The following is a 21945-nucleotide window of genomic DNA, read 5'->3' on the forward strand; positions in this document are numbered from 1 at the left end:
CGATGTGCCAGTGTCATATGCTGAACACGATGGTCTTCTCTCTTGGTAGTGCCGAGTGGCCAGCTGGAGCCTGGTCACGTTGCAACCGTACATTCTTGTGAGCATTGCTATCAGCAATCATGTACAATGGCTACTTTCGTGCCAAGACTTTCTTCAGTATCAAAGAAGGAACATCAAATTTCTAATAGCCCTATTACACGACATCATTCAAATTCAGTGAGGTGTTGATAATGACATCTTTGGCACCTTACAGGCATTCTTGGCTAACGTCATCTCAGCAGGCGCAGTCTCAAAGGGAACAAATCACAGTGTGTATTTAGAGTAAATCTGATTTGCATCCTCATAGTGGCGCTACTAATGCCACTCTTGTGCAGCTGGCACAAAATCTGAATAGACATCATCTTTCAGATGTAGAAACACGCTTACTGACTTTCTTTTATGTCACAAAACTCTTTCTTGATAATTTTTTTTCTGTCAGTATATTATTATTAGAGTAAATTCTATATATTATATAATTATATGTGTATCTGGAGGGAGGGGGCACCATTTAAGTTTGCTATGGCAGTGGTGCAGTGACATCTGGAGCATTACAAACTGTGTGCAAGGAGACCATCATTATGCCTTTCTTTTACAAAGCAGCAGAGAGAGGCCTGCTGAAAGTGGTGCATCCTATGACAACACTGAACCAGTAGAGCACCACAACATTTTCGTAGATGAGTGCCAGTTCTGTGTACAACATTATGACGGATGTCTCTGTGTGTGAAGGCTCCAAGGAGAATAAACATCAACGGATTGCATTAGTCGTCATTATATGAGCCCAGTGCCTGGCTTCTTGATGTGGGGTGCCATTGGGTACAAAACTCAATTACTTGTGTTTCATGTAGCCTATAATCTGGACAGCAAGCATCATATGTGTGATGTGTTAAGGATAGTGGCTGTGCCCTGGTTTTAGGGTCTCTGTCATATTATCTTTAAACATGTTGTTCATGCTGTCCAGTCCTACTTTGATACTGGGAGTTTGTAACTTTTGCATTGACCAGCATGTTCTCCAGATCTCTCACCCACCGAATATGTCTAGTTCTGTATTTCCGAGAAACTAGCATTCCATCACTTACCAGCCAACGAAATTAGTGAATTCTGGCCGAGAGAATTATATACTCGTATCTGTCATCTGAGCTCAGTTCATCTCAATACCCAGCTAGATTAGAGGTGTTGTTGCTGCCAAAGGTGATAGCTCTGTGTACTAAGTTTCACACCATGTATAATACCCAAATTATCTACAAATTTAATCACATTTTCTTCCACCTATACTATATACACATAACAAGTAAAATTTTGTTATTTGTCGTCTTTCCTGGTGTCGCAGTTTTAATTTTAGTATACATAGCCAAGAACGAGGTAATTCTTTAATGCAAACTTTTCAGACAAGCTTGCGTTAGTGTGTGACATTGTTGTATCAAAGGGAACTATGGATATTCTGGGAAGAGTAAATAACAGGAACAATGGTTGACTTATAATTACATTTCACATAAGGTATCAAAACTCCACTCATAAGTGATTTAATTAGAGACTGTTAATACTGTGCAACATCCCCTGTGGGACACCCTCCTGGGACCCATCCTGAGCCATGACTGCCTAACTGCCTCCAGTAACTCACAGAGATCATTAGGAAGTGTGTCTGAGCTGGACACATCTCACTTGAGGGAAGTCCATATGTGATCAGCAGGATTTTAGGTCAGATGACATGGTGACTGCAGAAGCAGTCTCAGGTATGTGAAATGATCTTCAACCCATTCTTATACAACTCAGGAGCAACAGGTAGTAAACTGTTTTGCTGGGAAAAAGTCACCTACAAAGTTCTATGTGTGACAAAAAAGTACACAGTTGCACGTTAGGTACCTATATCATATTCCAACTGGGGTTGGAAGATGTATCAGGGGCCCATTTTATCTCCTGTAAACGTCACCTATCTTAGAATGCCCCTACCATCTAACCAAACAGTACTCTGTATCCTCTGCTCTTGTCTTCAGTTCTCCCAACTGTTGTTGTTGTGGTCTTCAGTGTGAAGACTGGTTTGATGCAGCTGTCCATGATACTCTATTCTGTGCAAGCCTCTTCATCTCCAAGTAACTACTGCAACCTGCATCTTTCTGAATCTACTTACTGTAGTCATCTCCTTCTACGATTTTTAGCTCCCCCCCCCCCCTCACACACACACAAACACGCACTTCCCTCCAATACTAAATTGATGATTCCTTGATGTCTTAGAATGTGTCCTACTGTTGTGCCACAAATTTCTTTTCTCCCCAATTCTGTTCAGTGCCTCCTCATTAGCTACCTGATCTACCAATCTAATCGTCAGCATTCTTCTGTAGCACCAAATTTCAAAAGCTTCTATTCTCTTCTTGTCTAAACTATTTATTGTCCATGTTTCACTTCCATACATGGCTACACTTCAGACAAATACTTTCAGAAAAGATGTCCTGACATTTAAATCTATATTCAGTGTTAACAAATTTCTCTTCTTCAGAAAAGCTGTTCTTGCCATAGCCAGTCTACATTTTACACCCTCTCTACTTTGGCCATCATGAGTTATTTTGCTGCCCAAACAACAAATCCTCATCTGCTACTTTCAGTGTCTCATTTCCAAATCTGATTCCCTGAGCATCACCTGATTTAATCTGAGTATATTCCATTACCCTCATTTTGCTTTTGTTGATGCTCATTGTATATTCTCCTTTCAAGACATTGTCCATTCCATTCAGCTGCTCTTCCAAGTTCTTTGCTGTGAGAAAATCAACATTCCAGCTCTGAGCCCCAGTCCAACATACATTTTAATCCTCCCAGAAATTTAATTGAATGCACATACTGCTACAGAGTAAAATGTTTATTCTGAAAACTTATATTTCATCATTTTTTATCCTCTTCATTAAACAAAGAAATAATATGACAAAGAAACTTTATTTTGTAATATGTACATGACAGCTTGTGATGTATTAGCACAGAACTATGGGAAAAAAGTTAATTTAGTATATAATGCCTTGTATGAGCCTAATAAACACCTTACAAGTATTAATTTTTCTCTAAATGTCATAATTTTGTGTGTAAATCTTATCAATAAGACTGCCAGTAACATGGATACATCCTTAATGCTCTTTCTTTTGCAGGTGTGAGTTCACACATACTGGAAGAAGATTCTATATTGTTTAGAGGAATTTCCCAGTGCTCCCCAACTGTAAAAACCAAAAGTTTTGCTTGTGCTCAATGTCACAATGTCTATACCTGCCGAGGCAACCTGACGCGTCATATTCGATTTGAGTGTGGTGTAGAACCTCAATTTGAATGTCCCATATGTTCCAAAAGGATGACACACAGATTTAATATGATTAAACACATGAAAAAGCATAACAGGATTAATAATGTACAGCAAGTCAGCTTTTTATAAGAGGTGAACCTGTCTTCTCTTAGTACAAGAACTGTATATTTTGTTGGTTACTTACCAATAAAATGTAATTAAAATTCTTGAATTTATTGAATTCAGATAGCAAAACCAGCGTTGATTCCAGTGATTTGTACTTATCTGAACTGGCACAAAACCTTTAAGAGCTGCTGACCACAGTGAAAAAAAAGAAAAAGGCAGATGTAACTACTTTCTTTAAAAATGTTGTCTTCTTAATTATTTCCAGCCTACACTTTTATATATTACAAGTAGCTAATTCAGAAGAAAAAATTAAATTTGAATTAATTAAGATGATTCAGCAATTCATGTGAAAACCAAACCACAAGAGACAGGTAGTAAGTTGGTCATTGCGTGGATAAAAACACCTCAAACACTGTGTTTCTGTAGGATAAGTCATTATGCCAAAAGGCTGAAAGTCTACAAAAAGTATGAAGTGCAGATGTGGTACACCTTTTTGAAGGGATTCTCAATTTTTTCCAGTGACTCTGAATGCTCGTTTGCTTCATTGAATTCATAAATAAGATAGTGACATGATGCAGTTCATAAAAAAAATGTTCTTAGAAATAGGCATCTGAAGTACAATCATATTGGAGGCAAACAGAGTTCACATGCATAAATGTTCAAGATTTTTGTTGTGAAATTTAAAACCTGCAACTTCTAACCTCAATGTATCTGTTTCATGTGTGTTTGTTACAGTTTCCACAAGTACCAGCAATGAAAATTTTGAAGCATTTGTATCTATTGATTCAATTTTTTTCTGGTGCAGTTATTCCAAACACATTCCAGTAATTTTTGTTCAAATAGTATAATGTGATAAGAATAAACATTTTCATAATTTTTATTGCTTCATAATTCTCACTGCTACTTTATCATGTATTCAACTCATTGTTCAGGAGGTAACAAAAAGTACTGAAATTTTGTTCTGAACCTCAAGCGGACTGCTGCACATTTCCAATATGGCAAATTCTTAGACTGGATGTTAACTGAACAATTTTTAGCACAACTGGAATCTTGCAAGATGTGCAAAGAGATTATTGCAAAGCAGCCAGTGATAATTGTAGGGGTATGTGAAATTGTGAGCACACTTGAAGCGGAGCACCAAACAGCTACGGAGATTGGAAGAACTGAACCACCAAAGCCAATAGTAGATACACATCAATTAGGATCTCTTTCATCAAAAATGAAATGCAATAAGTGAACTAAACTTTACAGATCATTGCAGTGCAAGGGGTTTCAATAACATAGCCCTATCACATGACTAAAATTTGAGTGAGCAAAAATAATAGTGACCTTTGACCATGTTGTGGACATGACAATCAACACGTTATTGTGATTTGATGCAGCTCTCCATGCTATTCTATCCTATACAGGTCTCTTCATTTTCAAATAACTACTGCAAACCATGTCCATTTGAACCTGCTCACTATAAATAATTCTTCGTTTCCCACTGTAAGGTTTACTCCCCCCTCCCACACTTCTCTTTAATGCTAAGTTGATGATTCCTTTAGGTCTTATAATGTGTCCTAGCATCGAATCCTCTCTTTTATTCAAGTTATGACATAAATTTCTTTTCTCCCTAGTTCTATTCAATACCTACCTGTTAGTTCACAACCTACCTATCTGTTTGTCAGCATTATTCTGTAGCATCACAATTCAAAAGCTTCTATTCTCTTCTTGTCTGAACTACTTATCATGTGCATTTCACTTCTGTACAAGGTTACACTCTAGGTGAATGCTTTCAGAAAGACGTCAGTATTATGAAAAGGACAGATACTACTTACTATGTAAAGGAGATGTTGAGTCACAGGCAGGTACATTAAAGTGACTACCAGAAACATGTGATCTTTTGGCCAAATGGCCTTCTTCTGAAGTAGATGAAACACACACATTCACACAAGCACAATTCACAAACATGTGACCACTGTTCTGGCCACAGACGTCAGACTGTGAGCAACTGTACATAACAGCTTGATTGGTGGTAGAAAGTAGGAGGCTGGGGCATGGATGGGGAGGGATAGTGGGGCAGAGGTAGGGAAAGGTGAAGTGCTGCTTATGGCAGCATGTAGGGATTTGGTGGGCACAGGGTATGGCAGCTAGGTGCAGTAGGAAGATTAGGCAGCAAGGAAGAGGTGGGAGGGAATGAAAAGGGGGGAAGTAGATGGAAGAGAACACGAGAGAGAAGTAGAGGAGAGAGGAAAAGAGAGAGAGACCAGTGGATGCATTGGTGGAATAGAAGGCTGTGTAGTACTGGAATAGGAGCAGGAGAGGGGATAGGTGGGTGAAGGACAGGGAATAGTGAAGGTTGAGGCCAGGGGAATTACATGAATATAGGATATCTTGCACAATTTAGAAAAGCTGGTCTTGGTAGGAAGGAGCAACACGGCACAAGCTGTGAAGCAGTCATTGAAGTGAAGGATGTTATGTTGGGCAGCATGCCAGCAGCAACTGGGTAGCCCAACTGTCTCTTGGTCACAGTTTGTTTGTGGCCATTTGTACAATCAGACATCTTGTTGATTGTCATCCCCGTGTAGAACGCAGCACAGTGGTTGCGGCCTAATTTGTAGTTCACATGACTGCTTTCACAGTTAGCCCTGCCTTTGATGGGATAGGTGATGTTTGTGACTGGACTGGAGTAGATAGTGCTGTAAAATTTAAATGTCATGTGGCTAGGGCCTCCCATCGGGTAGACCATTCGCTGGGTGCAAGTCTTTCGATTTGACGCCACTTCGGTGACTTGCGTGTTGATGGTGTTGAAATAATGATGACTAGGACAAAACAACACTCAGTCCCTGAGTGGAGAAAATCTCCGACCCAGCCAGGAATCGAGCCCGGACCCTTAGGATTGACATTCTGTCGCACTGACCACTCAGTAACCGGGGGTGGATTAGATAGTGCTGGGAGGATGTATGGGACAGGTCTTTCATCTAGGTCCCCTGGCAGAGAATGTGGCTCAGTTGTTCCAGTCCTGGGTGGTACTGAGTCATGAGGGGGAAAGCTTTTTTGTGGCCAGACAATGGGACGCTGTGAGGCAGTGGGTGACTGGAGAGATAAGGCACAGGAGATCTGTTTCTGTGTAAGATTGTGAGGTAATTTTTTTCTGTGAAGGCCTCAGTGAGACCTTTGGTGTATTTGGAAAGGGACTGCTTGTCTCTACAGATGTGATGGCCATGGGGGGCTTGGCTGTATTGAAAGGACTTCTTGGTATGGAGTGGATGACAGCTGTCAAAGTGGAGGTGTTGTTAGTTTTTGGTAGGTTTGATATGGACTGAGGTACTGATGTAGCAATCTCTGAGGTCAATACTGAGGAAGGTGGCTTGTTGGGTTGAGGAGGACCAAAGCAAATGGAGGAAGTGTTGAGATTATGGAGGAATGTGAACAGGGTGTCCTCACCCGTGATCCAGATCACTAAGATGTCATCAGTGGATATGAACCAGGTTAGACAGACTCAGGTGAAAGGCTCTGGGATGGGCCTAAGCATTAGAGGAGGAGAGATTGGAGATCCTGGTAGATCTAGGTCACTATGGTAAGATTTGTAAATGGATGAATATGACAGCTGGAAGAGTCCTCCCAACAGGTCGTCCCTGCGGTTCGAAACAACAGTGGTGGAGCCTTTGTTGGCAAGTAGCTTTATAAGGTTGGGGTCAATTTTTAGGTGGTGGATTGCAGTTCTTTCTAAGCAAGTTTTAGGTCCAATACTGTCTCAAGGGTTCCAATATTTCTCGGCAACACAGACTGATCTTCCCTGAGGTCCGCTTCTACCAGTTTCATCATTGTTCTGTGAATAATTCATGTCAGTATTTTGTGACCATGACTTATGAAACTGATAGTTTGGTAATAGTCACACATATCAGCACTTTTCTTTTTTAATTGGAATTATTACATTCTTCTGGAAGTCTGAGGACATTTCCCCTGTCTCATATATCTTGCACACTGGGTGGTATAGTTTTGTCATGTCTGGCTCTCCCAGCATATCTGATCGAATGTAATCTACTCCAGGGACCTTTCTTCAGCTTAGGTTTTTACTGCTGCATCAAATTCTTCTCGCAGTATCATATCTCCCCACTCATCTTTGTCTACTTGCTCTTACATTTCTATAATATTGCCTTCAAGTTCATTTCTCTTGCTCTTGAGATTTAGGTTTCCCTTAGTTCCTTAAATCACTCTAGACAAATGTTGGTATGGTTCCCTCGAAAAGGGCATGGCCAGTTTCCTTTCCCATCCTTTTGTAATCCAAGACTGTGGTCTGTCTATAGTTACCTTAATGCCAATGGGATATTAAGCCCTAATCTTCCTTATTTCTTCCTCCTTTCAGCTGAGCTCTGATATACATACAGCTGCTTCTCTTCCCTCCAAAAGCCTCTTTGGTGTTTCTGTAGGTTTCTTTATCTAATTATACATACTTCTGTAGATTTACGTATTCCTCTAGTCATTCCTCCTTAACCCTTTTACACTTTCTGTCAGTCTTGTCTTTTAGATCAACGTAGATGCAACAAACTCATGAAACTGTGTGACACAAATGCAGTAAAAAGGGCACATTGCTAAATCAAGTAGGTCAGGAAAAATAGCTAGAGCAAAGTAGGGTGTAGCCAAGGTACTGTGTTGACACAATCAATGGAACAGATTGATACTTTACAACAATTCAACAAAACTGATGAAATCAATGACAGTCAGGACTGCTGGATATGATCTGAAAATAGAATTAGATACATGTGCCCATGAAAAAAACACTATGATGAATGAAACCTTATTTTTCATTACAATTCACTGATTGAAATTTTGATAAACATTTTGGTCATCAGATCCAATGGATTGGGTGTTGTCCAGTAAATGCCACAATAAGGGAGACAGCACATGAACTTAAACTGAAATTTCTTTAAATTTTCTTCCAGTATCCATCATAGCTGCAATAATGGTCATTTTTTTGTGGTGACAAGTTTCAGACTATCTGGTCCAGTTTCAAACCATGACCTTATATGTATGTGTAATCATACAGTTCCATCATTGTACATGTAACCAAATATTCACAATCCCTCACTAGTAATAAAAAATGTCAAACTTTGCATGAGTATACAATGCACTTTTTCTCCACCTGAACACAGCTGCAACTGTAATGGATATTGTGAGGGAAAAAATATATAGAAATTACTAGCAGAGTTGGTGGTCCCTTCCTCCACCATTATGTTGGAACTTCTTAAACTGTATATGCTGAATACACCCTAATATGCTTAAAATGGATAGCAGAATTTCTGAAAGAAATTAATTTTGTTGAATTATTTTCTGTTCCTAACAAGATTCATTCACTAACCAACTTGTTTATATACATATCAGAAGGAATGGCTAGATCAATTACTTGCTCATTGTGATATTTTTTTAGTGCTGTAGGAGGCAAATTAGTGGACTCTTCAGTCACTGTACACTTTAACTCTAGAGTTATATCAGTTATTTTATGTTTATGTGAAGTACTTATAGCACTTCTAGACAAATATTTGAATGAAATTAAGGCAAAGATAGCACTGGGATTCTATTAAAAAGAAAAATATTCGGAATGGATTTTTATGATATATTGTTATGAAAAAAAATGGAAAATCACCTATTAATGGTAACTACAAGCCAACTTTAATCTATCTCTAGTCACTGATGAACTTTCAATTCCACACCCTGAACATTTGTTCAACAGAACAGGAAAATCAGCCGTAGTGTGCATTAATACTGAATACAACAACATGTGGATATATTTGCCCTAAACTTACAGCAGACATACCTGCTATTTGGCAACATTGTATGGAAACTGTTTTACAAAATAAAAATACATTGAATTTCTTTAAAACATATTACTATTTGCAAAGGGATTTAACAGCCTAATACTTATTCTTGATGAGACAGTAGATTGCTGTAACATGGCCTTCACCTCAACTAAAAGTAATTTATTTTTGCCACTTCAGCATTGGAATTTGTGGGTAATAAAATTGGTTCCAATGGCGTAAGAAAATCATACAAGCATATTGAAGCAATTCAAAATGTGGTAGAGCTGACAAAAAAATAAAAATTGCAGTCATTTCTATGTCCAAGCTACTTACTATAGTTCCATTATTCTAGACTTATCAACAAGAAGTTGCTTACTGTCAGGTTTACTTGAGAATAAATGTGTTCCACTTGAATGAGGTCTAGTTATTTTAAGTAGTCTGTCTGGTTTACTGTAATGAGTGCAACAAGAAATACAAAATAAAGTATGATAAAAAAACAAACAATGGAAAATCCAGAATGGAATGTAACAACATTATGAGAAGGAAAGTCGCTACTCACCATATAGTGTAGATGCTTAGTCACAGATAGGCACATCAAAAAGACTCACAATTACAGTTTTCAGCTATTAAGGCCTTCGTCAAAAGACAAAAGACACACACACACACACACACACACACACACACACACGACTGCAGTTTCAGGCAACTTAAACCACACTGCGAGCAGCAGCACCAGTGCATGATGGGAGTGGCGACTGGGTGACTAACTGTCCTTACCCATCCAGCACCTTCCCTGGTCCCGTTCCAGCACTACACAGCCATCATTCCACTACCACACCCAGTCCTTTCATTTCTCTCCTTTTCTGCTACTTCCCCCCCCCCCCCCCCTCCTCACCTCTTCCCAGCCTTCAACCTGCAGCACTTTGCTATCTGCCAACCTCACAACCCCACCATACTGCCCCTCCCTCCCCCTCCCCTCTCTTCATATTACCACCACCCAGTCACCACCCCCATCAGTACTGCTGCTCACAGTGTGGTTTCAGTTGCCTGAGACTGCAGTTGTGAGTGTGAGTTGCGTTTGCCTGTGTGTGTGTGTGTGTGTGTGGGTGAGTGCATATGTCTGTCTTTTGTTGACAAAGACCTTAACTGCCAAAAAGTTATAATTGTGAGAGCCTTTTTGTTGTGCCTATCTGCAACTCAGCATCTGCGCTATATGGTGAGTAGCAGCTTTCCTTCTCATAATATTGTTACATGATTAAAAAACATGACAGCAATCCTGTTTGTTGGTTAGCACAGTGCGAGAGGTTTCTGTGATCAAAGCAGGAAGAACTGAGCTTTTTGATGAACTTACCCATGTGGTGCCACTATGTTAGCCTTAACTTGAATAACATATGGCTACATTTTCAATCCTTAGTGAGTTGTTGCATATCATCTTGTTCTAAAGACCTCTTTTGGTTTCTGAGATAAAATTTTAGAGAAAATTTTTAGTTTGAAGTTTACAATTTACTAATGAAACTTTTCTGTGATTCTCAATGCCATTAAAGATAACTGTGGTGTCTTCAGTAGCTACCCCATTTTTCTGCCAAGTTACTGAGTATACTTAAAGAGTTCTGTATATACTGTCCTCCATTAACTCTGTCACTTTGTTATGATATAGATGAAGAATGTGATATGCTTTGTAAAAGACTCACTTGGTCTAGGAGTTTTTAGGATTTATAACATTCCTTATGAATGTGGCTGTAACTATGTTCCACAGTCTGTATGTACTGTATGAGAACATTGTGCAAAATCTTTGTTTACTTATTGTTTTATTTTACCTGATCAGATACATCCAAACATGTGTTCTACCTATTTCACATGTTATACGTAACATCTAATGTAGAATACTACATTTAGAAATTACAATAATGCAGATAAAACACACAGTTTACATTGTTTCATTATAAACACAATAACATACACAAATGGGAAGATAGGTTTAAACTAGGAGCACTAGCATCAATGGACATAAGAGAAAGGGTTGGAAGAAGGAGAGAAAGAGAAAAAGGGGAAAAATGGAGTGAGTTGGAGAGAAAGAAGCATAACTAGTAAAAGATTAAGTGAGACCTTATGTTTTGATTACCATTAGATGACAGGTATTTAATGTCTGATGTGAGGGAGTGAGATGCATGTGCACTGAAGGCCAAGGAAGTAGATGTAGTGCACCACTGCCATGTAACTTGTGTGGCTGCAAGTGACCTAACTGGGCATATGAGGCACTGATGTGGACTTTGTAATCTCCACACGGAAAATTACCCTCTACCACGCACCAATTAATCATTGTCAGTCAAACCATCCGCATTCATTCACTTAGGAAAAGTATCTGATCTGATTTTCTAGTAATATATGCGCCGACAGCTCGTCGACGCCAAAGTATTTTCTAGTACGTTTATTCTTTGGAATAACAGAGATACATGTATGTATTCTCCATGGTTGTTAGACTGGTAATGAGGACAGCTTCGGAAGTATCTGTTGAAAGATTGACAGGTTTCTAAAAGAGACATAGTTGCTTTTCTTCTCGCTAAAGCGAGCTATTAACATTTGTGCCACTAGCGGGTTGTTTGAAGAGAAAGAAATTGTAACGGAAAATAATTAAGACTTGGAAACAACAGAAATCTGGACATGTAATGGAGATGGATTGAATATACAATTTCCTTCATAAATAAGGTTTGTGACCCCTTTTATTCTGGAGTGAATGAACGAATGAGTTCTTTGTCTGAATCATTGATGATCGCGTTGGCCCTGTAATTAGTGGGGAAGTTTCAGCTGTGTCGAAGAGAACCTGCAATCACCGAGTCTTTGTTAAATCGTCCAAAAAGGCTTCGTACACATCTGGAATTCGAAATCTTTCGTAAAAGGAACGAATTGTTCAAACGATTGATTTTCCCAACTGAATGCAGCGCTTAACAATAATAATAAATGTAAAGATCTCTTACAGCAAGCCAGCCGCGGAATACTAAGACGAAGGGCTCCACCAGAGATTCTATCGGGCTGATTTCACGTAATGAAATATTATATTTAAAACTGTACATAGAAAAAGGAGAGAGAGAGAGAGAGAGAGAGAGAGAGAGAGAGAGAGAGAGAGAGAGAGAGCGAATGAAAATTAGAGAAAATACTAATAATCCTCCATTAGTCTAATTTTTCGCCTGTCTTACCACGGATCAGCCTAAAGACAAAACGGGAGGCCCTTACTTTACTGTATAGATTTATGTGTGAAAGTGAAGGGATCTTAAAGGCAACAGATACACGTCTATACAGACAAGACATTACACAAGGTTAGCGGCAAGCTGCATTCATACATTCATCATTCAGCATCTATTCTATTCTTACATTAATACATTATAACTTGTAGAGGAATATTGTAAGTGTAACACTCACAGGCATTCATGGTTAGCTTTTACCTTCTAGTATTTTCCATATTCATGCTAACCTCGATTATGTCTGCAATAGTGGATGTTGAGTAGAGTGAATGATCGTGTAAATTTACATTTCAAATCCTGGGGAAATATGTTCAGATACATTTTGAGAGCACAGAGACAAGCAGAAGTTTTCCTCCTTGGGGCAACGGTACTTCCTGCCCAGGTGAGATGCTCACCCAAAGTCACATCCAAGCTCTTCAGTTTTCTGATATGGTGCTGGAGTACCGTCAAGAAGAAACGGGAGCAATTGTTCATGGAACTCTGAGCTTATTCATTTCTGATGGGATCCTGATCTGTAAAAATACCTAAGGAATACCCTTCAATTTTGATAGGCTTGGAATACGTTGTGTAGAGCAAAATAATAGGCTCATATTTTTTTACTCATGCCCATATGACCATTAAGAGAGTGAAACACCACCTTGAAAAAAGCTGAGTGTAATATTTCTGAATGATTACCATTGCAACAGTAAGAGATACAATAAAAAACCTTAAATAAAAGCTGTATGATTTTTAATGTATGTGGCAATGGTGCACTCAGATGAATCAGAAAACTCGAATTTTTAAAGCCTGTCACTCCCACTATTTTGTTTTTCATTTGGACATTTGACTAGTAGCAAAATGTGTAGCATCATTATTCAGTCAGAAATAAGCTAGAAGACTTGTGTACTACTTCAATGCCATTCGTCATGTTGAGTTGTTTAATAAATCTTTCCAGATAAATACAGTGTGATTATAATTAAAGTTAAACTTTCAAAACACTGTGGAAATAACACCACTGGTCAGAATGACATCAAATTTCAATGGAATATTATCTGAGAAGGGGGAAAACGTATGGCAGAAGAAAAATATTTGTGTGAAAACTGATCAATAGATGGTGCTGTACGTGTCAGAATACGTAAATGAAAACACCTGTCATGTGCACGACCCACTGAAGTTGGTATAAACACGCCGGGTAGATGCCTTTTCCTCATTTCGTATCTGTGACATTTGCCATGACTATCTCAATGCAGGACTGCCCTCTGCTTGTAAAGCTGTATTACAAGAATGATGACTGTACACACATTATTCTGCAGAAGTTCCGGACACTGAAGCATTTGAAAAATGGCGTTGGTCAGATGACTGCCATAGGTCTGAAGAAAATTTGAAAATATGGGTTCTTTTAATGTGCAACCTGGCAGAGGGAGGAAACAAATTGATTTGACATCAGGGGAAGTAGTGGCCACAACAATGCAGGAGGAGGTGAGTGTTGATGCGGAAACATGTAATGCACGGAGAATTGTCCAAACATTGGGCCTACCCATGAGCGCAATGCGTAAAATCTTACGAAACATCCTTCTTTGCTATCCATTCAAAATTACCCACGTGCACAAGTTGCTTCCTGTTGACCTGCCAGCAAGAGAGAGCTTTGCTTTAGAATTTCTTGCTCGCATGGAAGTGGACAATGATTGGCTATGGAAGATTATGTGGACAGTTGAAGCCCCCTTCCATCTGACAGGATATGTCAATACATAGAATTGTTGAATATGGGCAACAGAAAATCCACAGGAAAATCAACCAGTACCATTCCATCCTGAAAAGATCACTGTGTGGTGCGGGTTTACAACATCATTTATCATAGGGCCATATTTTTTCGAAGATACAGATGCTTCCAGTCCTGTTACCTGTACCATCACTGGCAAGCACCATGAGTGTCTTTTGCACAGCTACATCATTCCAGCTGTCCAACAGCATGGTTGTGTGAGTGGGATCATTTTTATACAAGATGGCACACATCCACACATTGCAAATCCAGTTAAACAGCTGCTGAAGTGCCTTTCAGAAATGCTAGAATTATCAGCCGCCATATCCCCCTGATCTTAATCCATGTCACTTCTGGCTGCGGAGCTATCTGAAAGACGTTGTGCTCAGTGTTCCAATTGCAAACTTAGCTGCATTGAAGGCATGCACTGAGTGACACATTCTGAACGTGACTCTGGAAACACTTCAATCAGTTGTGGAACATGTTGTTTCTTGATTTCAACTTGTTGTAGAAAACAGTGGATAGCATATTGAACATGTTTTGTACCAGTCACGTGGAAATTAATAATCCAATTTGATTTTGATTGATGCTTTCTATGCGGTTTTTGGCCTCTGGACAATTAAAATCCGATGTGATTGATGCTTTTTATGTGGTTTTTGGCCTCAGGACAGTTAGAAAGTGATTTTTCCCATCCGATGTGCTATGACCTTGTTATGGTGGATGGGCTTACGTAACTAACAGTATCACACCTGTACACCCATGCATACTGAGTAGTACAGTTTGTTTAACATCAAATGTACACCTTAGGCATTGTTGTATGATTCATTTGTCGTCCACCACTATTACATTATGATGCCTACAGCGCAGTCTATTGCTACATTTTGTAACTATTTATTTTTCTCCTGCCATACGTTTTCCCCCTTCTCCAATAATATTCCATTGCAATTTGATGTAATTCTGACCAGTGGTGTTATTTCTACAGCAGTTCAAAAGTTTTAACTTTAATAATAAACACCATGTATAGTCTAGATACATGGTGCTTCATATACTGCAAACATGGAATGAAATGTAAAATACAAAATCTTAAAGTTTTATCTGTGTAATTATGAATACTCTTGTGTGTCCACCAGCAGCAGTACTTAAACCATCTAGATGATAGCTAAATTCATCATAAGCTTTACATGATGTATCTGCTTTTAGGGAAGTTATGACAGCTGTTGTTTTGTTCTTCACTTCTTCATTGTCACTAGGTAAAGGGGGGATGAACACACTTTCCTTCACATATCTCCACAAGAAAAAATTGCATGGGGTCATGTCCAGTGATCTTGTAGGCCAAGAATGCATGGCAGTGTCTTGGAGCCCTGTGCATCCTATTCTGCATTGAGATGTCTTCAGATGGTGCAGAATTGGATTTTTCCACAACTTCAGGAGAACTCTGATGACTTCATTTTCCAACAGTATGGAGCTCCACTACATTGACACAACAATGAATGTCAGTTTCTCAATTACAGTCTGCCTCTATGCTGGATAGGATGCACAGAACCTCAAGACACTGCTCTACAATCTTGGCCTCCAGATCTTCAGACATCACCCCATGCAACTTTTTTCTTGTGGGGATATGTGAGTAAAAGTGTGTTCATCTACCCTTTACCTCTTGACATAGAAATGAATAATAAAATAACAGCCATCATAACTTCTGTAAAAGCAGGAATCAAAAAGCAAAGTGTGACATGACTCTTGAGTATAAAGGTGACATAAGCAAAAATTTGAAACTGTAAAACATAGATGCAGAAAGGTCACAAAGAGGATCTTTATAAATGGGAAGCACAAATTGATGCAGAGGAGACAATAGATGAAAAGTTATTAAGTATTTCCAAGTATGTATTAGATAAATTTCAAATTGTTGTGGACAAACGAACACCAATGCATGATCTGCATATAAAGGAGTGGGCTTTTACGAGTGAGGTATTTGGTTATTTGTCACACCATTTGTTTGAGGCTTCTTTGTAATGAATTCATAATTTTATATTAGGACACCAAATTGTTTCAAGGAAAATCATTAAAATAGGCACAAATAGGCACAAATAGTGAATAAAGGTGAACTGAGGTGAAAAGCTTACAGATTTGGGGAGACTGTGAGACTGTAAACTTATTGATTGGAGAGCCCAATGTGTATAATTCAGATGAGGGCAGGTTTAAATTTGAAAATGAATGCAGTACAAACATTGTCCTTCAGAGATATCATAAGTCAAAATTCTAGCAAGATCTCTGAATGCCCTAACACATAGTCATACAATACAGTCCATTATAGCTGCAAGGGGAAATTTAATGTCTACCTTGCACATATCTCTGGAAGACAAAGATGGCAAGTTTGGACTAAAAGTTGAAAAAGATTTTTACAAAGCAGATAATGTCTCTGTGCTCCCTTCTACGTCTGGTAAACTGTCATTGGATCCCATAAGGAAATAATTTGAAAAGGTTTATATACCTCATACGACTGAAAAATCTGTTTTGTGTTTTCATTAATGAACCAGGCAAAACAAAAAAAAAAAGTTTGAAACCATTGATAAACATGGAAAAGTGGTGAATATTTTACTGATTTTTGCTGGAACATTCAGTATATTTCAGCTGTTAGACGTGTATACAGCTGATGCACCAAGGAGGCTGGACTTGGCCAACTCAGACTTACGCCACAGCCATCAAATGACAACTCAGTATCTGACCAACGCAGGTACAGCCAACTCCTCTGCCATTTAGAATAACCACAAAAGAACAGACATTTGTAGAACAGAGGACAACAGACCGGTATGTTTCCATTGTGGACATCTCAGACATGTTGTATGCTACTAGAAAAGAAGAAGACAAGTTTTCAATGACTACTATCCCACTAGAAGTCAACCATCATAACAGACCTATTTGCGCCAGTCATGCAGGTGATTACAGTCAACCTGTGGGACAAAGCTCATCGCCGTACCCTGGATGAGTTTCCTCTCCAACATGCCATAGTCAATCCTCACCACCATAAAGAAGCACCAGCCATTTGCGTACCTGTTGAATTCAAGAGAACTGAATGAGGCAACTATCTATGGAGGTGAGGTGACCATAGATGAAAACCCTGCATGGACCACAGGTAATCTCATCAGTGTCATCATTGATAAGCAACCTTTCCAGGCACTAGTTGACTCAGACACTTCTTTTTCTGTAATGTCAAATGCTTATCATTGTCATCTCAACAAGACTATGTTGCATGATATGAAAGCAATTGTGCTGAAGTTTGAAAATGGGAAATACGCCCAGTAAATTGGAAAATGTACTGCAAAAATAACTATCAACAACTGAAAAACACACTTCGAATATGTCATTTTAGCAAAATCTAGTCATAATGTTATTCATGAATGGCACATCCTGCAGACATCACAAGCAGTCATAGATTGTGGAAGATCAGAGCTCCAGACAAATCTATTCTAACAAACATTGCTCTGGATAGCTGTTTGACATTGAAGATGTTGTTATCGCCCTGTCATCAGTGAGACGAGTTCTAATCATCACTCTAAATGCCCATTTAAATAGTGAAGCTTTTAACAGCTCCAAAAGCCACTCAGACTCACAAAATAAACATACATACCAGTGAAGATCATAGATGTTACAGATGGTCAAGGAGAACTTTGGATCTCTAACTGTCACAACCAGCCACAATTCATCCCTAAAGATATGTGTATAGAAACAGTTGAACCTATTTAGGATGGACAGCTCAGGGTACCATCTGTGAAGCATCATGCTCTGCTGTCACTACAGGCAATGGATTGGAGTAAGTTACCATTGACGTGCCAGTAGGATCTAACTTGACCGAGGAACAATGTCAGTAAGCATTAGCCATTTTGCAACAGTTTTCAGACACTTTCAAGACCAGAGTGGAGAAGAGACAAGCAAACTGACCAATGAATCTCTGTGTCAACATGAGGGATCACCCACTAATTAGCCATCACTTGTATAGTGTGTTGCCAGATGAATGACACATAATTTGGGAATAAAGGGGAAAGATGCATCAGGAATCCATCATTGAACCTTCAGAGATTGATCCTCTCCTGCAGTCCTTATAAAACAGAAAGATGGCACAACGCATTTTTGTGTCAGTTACTGACAACTGAGCAAAATCATGAATAAAGATATCTACCAATTGTCATGCATTGTGAAATCCTAGTCTGCTTGAAAGGAGTAGAGCATTTTTCAACTATGGACATGCAGGAAGGCTACTGGCGAACTGAGGCTGACAAGAGTGACAGGTAAATGACCAGCTTCATAACTCCTGACAGCCTCAGTGAGTTCGAAGTTCTGCCATTTGGAATATATAATGCCCCAGCCACCTTTGAATGTAAATGGATGATATATCTCAGCTATCTGGATGGCACTGTCATTTTTTTAGAAGCTGTTAGAAGAAAATCTACACAGCCTGTCAAACCAGTTGAAGTGTGTTCAAACCGCAGGCCTCCTGTATCTGAAAAAGTGCATTTTTGTAAACCGAGAAGTAAAAATCGTGGGCATCTAGTGAATGGCAATGGGGTCCATCCCAATACAGAGAAAATAAGATCAGTCACAGATGTCAGGAGTTACTTGGGACATGCTCATGCTATCATTGATTCGTAAAGGACTTCTGCATCATGGCATCTCTCTTTTAAGAATTGCTGCAGAGAGATGCCAAATTATCCTGGAATGATACACAAAAAAGATTTTTCCATGTCCTTAAAGAGGTACTAACATCTTCCCTAGTTCTAGCATGTCCTTAAGGACACATCAAAATCCTCCCCAGTTCTAGCATTCTGTGGTGATTATGCCAACAATGAACTTCATTCCGACACTAGTGGTTATGCAATAGGTGTAGTTTTGGTACAAATTGGAGAAGGTGCTGGAAGGGTCACAGCTTATGCTTCCAGTGTACACTGGAAGTCCAAGCTGAACTACTCTACAAGAGAGAGAGTGCTTAGCAGTTTTTGGGGCCATCAAAAGATTCTGTCCGTATTTATTTGGCAAACCATTCACCATTATGATGGACCACCATTCTCTACGCTGCTTATTAGCTTGAAAGATCTGTCAGGTTGACTGGTGAGATGGTCTCTGAGGCTTCAGGGGTATGATGTCACACTGCTATACAAACATGGGCACAAACATGAGGAAGCTGTCAGCCTTTCAAGGAATGATTTGGCAGAATGCAACATTGTAGATGAAATTTCAGTCATTGCAGCATTAAATGACATTTCTGTTGAACACAGGGAAGATTCGTCATTACTGAAAACCATAGAAGCCTTGAAGAAGATGGAACAGACCAAAGGAGGATACCAGTTAATAAACAGAACATTATATAAGAGAAATAATGATCCAATGGGGTGCAAATGGTTGCTCATCATCCCAGCGCATCTACATCCAACTATCCTGAACTTTTTTCATGACATTCCATCATCTGGTCACCTGAGATATATGAAGACTCTAGACAGAATAAGATGGAGATATTGCTGGCCTATCTGTTAGACACTATGTGAGCCACTGTAAGGATTGCCACCAATGGAAGAATGTGCTGCAATTACCTGTGGGAAATCTGGTACCAATTCCACCTGCAGCAGGACCATTCCACACAGTGACCTCTTGGGGAAGTTCCCAAAGTTTATAAATGGGAATTGATGGACAGTAATCTGCACTGAATACCTTGCCCTGTAAGGTGACACTGAAGTTGTGCTGACTGACAAAGTGCCGAGCACCCCAAGTAAAATCTCTGATCGTGGAAATGTTTTCTAGTTCAGACTAGTCTGAGAGGCAATTTCATGTTGTGACATCACCCACAAAATAATAGCTATCTACCACCCAAGATGAAAGGCCTCACAGAATCCTTTAATAAGACATTGGCAGATTTGCTCTCACTTTAAGTTAAAGTCAAACGAAGAGACTGGCATATAGTACTGCCTGTCATCGCATTTGCATATAATAAAGAAAAGCAGAGCGCTACAGGCTTCACACTGTTCTTTATACTCCAAATTTATGACACCAAAATGACAATGGATGTGCAACTCACATTTCATCTGAATGATACTAAGGATGACTACATGAAACACTTCATGAACAGAACTGAAGAAACAAAACAGCTGTCTTTCAAATGGACCCTGGATGTCCAGGAGAATGGTGGGAGCACTATAATGTCAGACTCTGACCAGCAAGATACATCTGAGGAGACTTGTTATGGATTTTTATGCCTGTGTGGAATGTGGGACTATTGGAAAAGTATTGATTATTTCTCTTATATATTTGTTGCTTACTGGGCATCACACATGAACTCAAGGGTTATGAAACTTCGTCAAGAAGACAATAGCACATTGACATTATCCATGCCCTCCATATTAAGCACTACTATAGTCCTGAGGCACAGACTGATGTGAGGGATTCTCATTCAAGAAACTGAAGATTCGCTTGATGGCTACAAAGATTCAACTGGAGGGGCTATCTTTGGTGCTCATCATAGTGAATGTAACAATATGTTCAGAATGTGACGAATTGTCAGTGCTGTTATTCTAAGTACAACTGACAAGATCTAGACCCAGGGTGCTCCAATGAGAACTTCTGAAACAGTGGGTTGCTATTTCTCTGGGAGTTGGAACAACGGCACAAGCGATACTCCCTACACTGGTGCATAGTGGTTAGCATCACTGGTTGGCATGTTGTGGATTGACAATTCAAAGCCTACAACCAACAATTGTTTGTTGTTTAGTATTTACCATTTGTGGAAGGTTCTCAAAATTTCTTATATATTTAATGTTTGCACATTATGAAACACTCAGTGTTTATGTACATAACAGCATGCTCCATCCAGGAGTTCAGTTCTATTCTGGCTGTACATTGGTGCTCATAATAAATATGCTTTCAGTGCTAAGTGCTGAACTTCATTGACAAACCTGCTAGTGGAGTTGGATTTTGGTTTTGAGGTGACAGTGTTACATGACTCAGGCTAGTAATTTTTAGTCATCATAAAAATATTCTATTGAACATTTAAATTCCTCAACAAAATCTGGTCCCTTCAAAGGGGACACCACCTTATAGTAGGAACTGTCAGTGCCGGGCGGGAGGGTTTGCGTGCTTCGTTGAAGTCGAGAGCTATGCCAGCGGTAGCGTAGCTACTGGCAGGATCACCCAAGCCGGATTGGTCTCGACGGAGAAGCCAGACAAAGTGCGTCCCACAACATAGGGCAGGGAGGGCTCTAGAGGTGTAGTGAAGCCAGCTTCCCTAGAGGAGTAAACCTCATACTATTACAGAAATTTAACAGAAGCCTCGGAAACTGGATGGAAAGCATGTATCATGACCCGGGCAAAGGAAATGGATAAAGGATCTGACAGTAGCATCATGGAATGTGAGGACAATGCTTCAGCCTGGAAAAATGAAAGAAATAACCAATGAAATTTTAAAATTCAAATATGATATCATAGGGCTACAGGAAATAAGATGGCAAGGAAATGGGCAGATAAATAAACCTGAGTACTCATTAGTATATAGTGGACCAGAAGAAAGAACAGGCCAACTTGGAACAGGGTTTATAATAACAGGGAAGTTAGGAAAAGCCTTCTAGAATTGGAACCCATAAATGAAAGGATGTGCAGACTCAGACTAAGGAGGAAATTTAGGAATATATCAATAGTTAATGCACATGCACCAACAGAGGAAAAAAAGTATATAATTAAAGAACAGTTCTATGAAGACTTGGAAAAAGTATCGTGCGTAGTACCTAA

The sequence above is a fragment of the Schistocerca cancellata genome, chromosome 3 (genome assembly GCF_023864275.1).
Source record: "Schistocerca cancellata isolate TAMUIC-IGC-003103 chromosome 3, iqSchCanc2.1, whole genome shotgun sequence".
Taxonomy (NCBI): Eukaryota; Metazoa; Arthropoda; class Insecta; order Orthoptera; family Acrididae; genus Schistocerca; species Schistocerca cancellata.